Consider the following 6,059-nt stretch of genomic DNA (forward strand, 5'->3'; position numbering starts at 1 on the left):
GTGGTTTCCCAGCCAAATATAAACAAATCACACTATCACGCTTGGATTCCATCACGAATAACTATTTTTCTGGAAAATTCTCACCAAAATGATTTTGAACGCTTGTAAACAATATAATGAGCTGTCACTGGAATAATTTTAACAGCTGTCGGACGAGTGGCTTAGAAATGACAGCAGTCTGATGTTGGTTGCACTTTTTTATCTCACCCTGTATACCCTCTGCAGCCATATGGCTGAGGGTATAAAAAGGTGAACAAAGTCTTTTCATAGAAGTCACGAAGATTTTCACACAGACAATAAGAAGGTTTGCTTATATACGATCAGAAGAATCTCCCATTAGAAGACTCGACGGTCTTCTCATAGAATACCTATAGAAGACGAGAAAGTTTTATCATAATAGACGAGTAGGTTTACTACTCGTCTTGTCCATGCAGTATGCGGAACCGAAGTCACTACAGCCCAAAGTACAGCCCTCCCCCTCAGTTCTGATTTAGTCAGCATGAAGTTTGTCAACAAGGAACTTTATAAATTGCCCTCGCTCTGTGGAAGCGCTTTCACTTATTGCCAACCAGTTGTCTGCTTGCCACGATTGTGCTTATCGAATACTTTCATCACCTCTTCCTATTTCGGATTTGCAGTCTCGCCTCTTTTTAGGAGATTTCGGTAGTCGGGGCAGCCGCCGTTTTGCGAGTGGTAATGTCAATAATAATCATGACAAGAAGGTTGTCCGCCTCCACGTCCTGAGAGTTAATGATCTTTACGTCTTTCAGTAGGGGTGCCACACCGAAGCCCGCGTTCAGTCTGAAGTGGAAAGCCCAGTGCAAACTATTGGAAAAAAAGACCCAAAATCAGGCGGTGGTGTTATATGGGTGCTGCCGATAGTGTATTATGTCTTTGTGCATTTTTAGTAACACAAAGAAGGAAAAGAGTATGATCTCCATAGAACCATATTTTCAATCGTTTTATGCATGCCAGGTTGAAATGAAATTTATCATAATTATAGACTCAAGGACGAACACAATTGAAATCGGTAATAAAGGGTATCATATAGTCGGTCCCACCCGGCCATTGACCATTCCTTACTGGTTTGTAATTATTTTTGCATTTTTATTTTAAAATTCGAAATGAATTTTATGTTAAAAAAAATTATTTACCTATTTTGAGCTTTGAAAATTTTAGTCTACGTTCCCCTACCCATAAAAACAACGATATTTTCATATTTTGTTTACTTTATAGAATAGCAGTTTTTATTAATATAATCTCTTGTTATTTTTTAATTTATAAGTCGATATAATATGTATAGCTATTGTTTGTTGTATTCATATACGTAACGGCGTAAAAGCTAAACAATTATTATTTTGTATATTGTTGTTGCTGTTGCTGTTGATTTTAAATAAATTACTTTGTAGAGATTTTGATACAATTGTCTTTTTTTTTTGAGTTTTTATTTGATAATTGATTTGTTGTTTGTAATTCAAAAAAAATTTAAAATTTTTATTATTTGTTATTGGTATTTATGCGGATTCATTTATAGTTTCACTAATACACAAATATATTTTATATAATTTAAATAAATTGTACAATAATTTGTAGTTTTTTTTTGTTTTGGTTTTTTTTTCTATAGTAAGAAATATACATTTATGTTATGTTTGTAATCTAACAATTTTTTTTGTATTTTTCTTAATTGATAATATATATTTTTTGTTTTTTTTGTGATGTGTCAATTTCATTCTTTTATTTTAAGTTTTCAATAGAAATATTCTACAGTAATAAAAAGTTAACTTATTGAATAACTGTTTCAGGTTTTTTTTTTAAATTATGTCTTTTTAATTAAATTTTAATGCAGTAATATTTAAGTTTTATTTTGGAAATAATATTTTTATACTTAACACTTTTATAAGAAGGTACAAAAATTACATGGATATAAAAAAATATTCAGGTTATCAGGGAGTTTCTTTTACGCAGTTAAAAATAATTCAATTTTTTCATTTTCAAATATATATTTCAATTTTGAACATTTGTGCTTTTTATAGATTTACAAAGCATAATTTGAATTTGTTCGACTAAAATTTTTCTTTTATGAATTCTTTTTTCATAATAAAGTTTAGTGAAATATATATTGACTAATAAGGAAAGAGCTTCACGGGACTTGAAAAAAACAGTTTTTAGTAGGAAATTCCACTGAAAAGAGTTTAAAAAGTGTAGAAAATCCAGCAGATTAAATAAGTACGGCTAAAAATCTTGTGTCGGTGTTTTGAAAGTTTACATCGTAAAGTAACTTTATTATTAGAGGGCAAGTTCCTCCATCTTCCAATTTTTTTGTAATGTTAGGATTAAGGTACCTTGAAATCCGGTATCCGTACTCCGTACTTCCGCATGCAGTGCTTTCGACAATATTACAGATAAAAACACAAAGATTATTTTTGTTGAAAATGTTAATCCTCAAACGAGTCAAAAAAGAGGTTTTTTTTGTCCTCTTTTGAAAATATGGTTAAAACTCCCTTTAAACGGCATCGTAGCAAGTCAAAATATTCTACAAAATTATTCTTAGACTGTAGCATCCATTTTGAACTTCAAATACAAAATTTGAAAGAAGTCCGGTTAATAGTGTCGCTAAAATCAACAAAGTACCGAATATCGGGAGGTACCGTTATATGGGGGCCATACGAAGACGTGGACCTGCACAGACAATTTTCTGTCATAGGCTGTAGTATCCATTGTGAATCCAAATGTGAATCAATTCCGGTGAATAATATCTCTAAAATCATCAAAATACCGAATATCGGGGGGTACCGTTATATGGGGGATATACGAAGACGTGGACCTAGTTGGCCCATTATTACCAAAAGTCCTGCAGACATAATATACATTTGAGTAAAATTTTATCAGTCTACTTCAATTCTTTCGGAAGCTAGAGTGATTTCCACAGACGGAAGGACATCGCTAAATCGACATAGAATTTTATGCTGATCAAGAATATATATGCTTTGTGGGATCTAAAATGATATTTCGAGGTGTTACAAACGGAATGACAAACTTAATATACCCACCATACTATGGTGGAGGGTATAAAAAAAATCCGAAAATATTTCCTAATTTGTTAATAAATTTTTTCTCGGCCTTTTTATACTCTACACCACATAGTGGTCAAGGTAGGACATAATATGTGCATTTGTTTGTAACATGGAGAAGGAAGCGAGATGGATCCATAGTTACTTTTGAGGATTTTCATGGAATCACTTTGTGAGTCCATTCATGCGTGCGTGCCCGTCCGTCCGTCTATCCGTGAACAAAATGCAGGTCGCATTTATTATCCGAATGAGATGAAATTTTCCAAACAATATTTGTTTGGACGAACCCTATTGAAATTGGTGATTGGGAGATTTAGATATAGCTCCCATATATTTTCAACCGATTTCGGGTTAATTGTGCACCAAATGGCCAATATCAATCCATATGACCTGAATTTTGGCATATCGAAGCGAATTCTGTTTAGAAGCAAGTAGATCAAATGTAGCGAACATCGGTTCAGATATAGCTAAAGCTCCCATATTTATGTTTCATCCGATTTGGTGTTTAAGTCCCTCACACTTTTAATATGCATTCGAAAAGAATGATGTTTGGTATCAGATGCCAGATACATGCTAGAAATATCTCTGCCAAATTTATCAAGATCAGCTCAGATTTGGATATAGCTCCCATATATATCTTCAACCGATTTCGGGTGAATTGTGCACCAAATGGCCAATATCAGTCCAAAAGTCCTGAATTTTGGTACATCCGACTGAATTCAGTCTAGAATTAAGTCCATCGAATTCGGATATAATCGGTTCAGGTATAGCTATATCTCCCATATATATGTTTCGTCCGAATTGGTGTTTAAGTGCTAATATGCATTCGACAAGAATGATTTGTTGAAATCGTTTCATCCGATTTGGCGTTTAAGTCCCTCACACTCGTAATATGCATTCGACAACAATGATATTTTATTTGGATATAGCTTAATCCGATTTCAGGTTTATTTATTAGCCATTAATTGGCTAATATCAGTCCAAATGAAGTGAATTTCGGGACGTATATTTCCATTTGGTGGAACTCGGCTCCGATTCATATTTATTAAATATTTTTAATATAATCCTTCTCGAAGTGATAGTAATGTTATTTGGTACAAAAGATTAAAATGCCTCTTTCTAATTTAGTGAAAATTGATTCAGAATTTGATATGCCCCCAAATATATTCGTTCCCTGGAACCAAATTGTAGCTGCTCAAAAGCCAAAGGTTGGCTGGAGGTATCATCTACTTCAAAATGAGGAATCGGTAGATTTCCTAATTTCTCCAGTTGAATTCCTTTGGCTCTCAGAAATCCCAAGCAAAATAAGGTTTGAAATGAGTTTTCAATGAGAATTCCACCTCCTGTAATGGAGTTGAGGGTGAACCTGAAGCTGGTTAAGATTCAGAATGCTGGTTTTAGCACTGGAAATTGGCGTATGCAAATTACCTAAAGTTTATGTGAGAAATGCTACAGCAGCATCACTGAAGCTTTTACTGAACATACTCCACATAAGCAATGTTCCTTGTTACTCTTTCCCCTTCTTTACTCTCTTTCTCTTGTTATGCTAATTGTAGAAAAGTCGTTATTGGTTAGCAATACAGTTGTCATTATCAGAAATATCAATAGTGCAAGAATAACAACAATCTTATAACAGATGGAAAAAGAGTCGTGAACTTTAAATTACACTCTCAAATTTTTAATTTAAATAGAATTTGAGAGTGCAAACCAGTATTGTAGTGAGAAGAAACATCAGTGCAAGAAAATAGGTAATGTTTGCTTGATAGATCTAAATTGTAAATTTTTTATTCCATTTTTTGCAACAAAAGAGATAAGTTCATTGGAATTTAAATAAATACATTTTTATATTAATAAAAAAAATCCCGCAATTTTAATTTAATTGGATAAGTAAAATAGATCTGAAACTTACTCGCTGAATATAATTACTGATAATTGGATTATTACTCGTGGATAAGGTGCGAATAATTATTGGACTCAGATCATTCTGTTGCTGCGACAAACGGCGTCTTTGTGTTTTAAAAAAAAATTGAAGAAAATCCATTGCCCTATTAGTAAACGGATGCTGCGGATTTAATGCCTAACGGGAATGAAGTCTTGTATTGTTGTGCCGCGAAATATTATAAACAAAGATATCAGCCTACTCCTGCCAGAGAATGGAAGTTGAAATCGTTACAAAGGGAATTCGTCGATGGCAGAAACGTTGATTAGGGATTGTGTATCCGTGGTGGTCAGCCTTAGAAAAGTTGGGGAATAGCCCCAACAGCTTTACTAAAAACAGCGGGATAAATCCTTTGCTACTTTAAGAATACTTTATAAGACCGAATTTTAGTTCGGTTTCCAGTTTACAATATTGAGCTTTGTAAATCCATAAAAATTATAGTAATAGTATTTTTTAATAAAAACTTATTAAAATGCATATTTTATAATAATACAAAAATATATGATATATTTTTTTTTAATAATATGTTAATGTAATTTAATTAATCACCGATATTGTAGCCATACGCCCATTCCAGATTAAAATCACTTAATTACTCTCTAACATCAAACACTTAACTAACATTGATTTTGTCATGTTTGTTTTTAATTAATATTTTAATTTTTATTATTTTTTCGAATATTTATTTTGTTTTTATTTTTTGTTTTCATATGTATGTACTTCAGTTCACTGTTTTCATAATTTTTAATTCCATGTTTTTATCATTTTAGATTTTGGTGTTACATTTCCTGGTAGTTAATATATGTATGTTGTTTTTTCTTTCTTTTAATAATATTAAATACAAATAAAAAAACGTTAATTGTTATTTATAGTTTTATAGCTAAATATTATTATTAAGAGTACCACAGTATAATAGTGTGTGTGTGTGTGTTGAATAATTCAGTTTGTTAAATATTTTATATCCCTATTCCAAATTTTGTTCCATTTTTTTTGGTTGTTTTAAAAAAAGATCATATACCCGTTGTCGTTTTTTTTTTCAAAATTTGCCC

The sequence above is a fragment of the Musca domestica genome, unplaced genomic scaffold (assembly GCF_030504385.1).
Source record: "Musca domestica strain aabys unplaced genomic scaffold, Musca_domestica.polishedcontigs.V.1.1 14, whole genome shotgun sequence".
Classification (NCBI taxonomy): Eukaryota; Metazoa; Arthropoda; class Insecta; order Diptera; family Muscidae; genus Musca; species Musca domestica.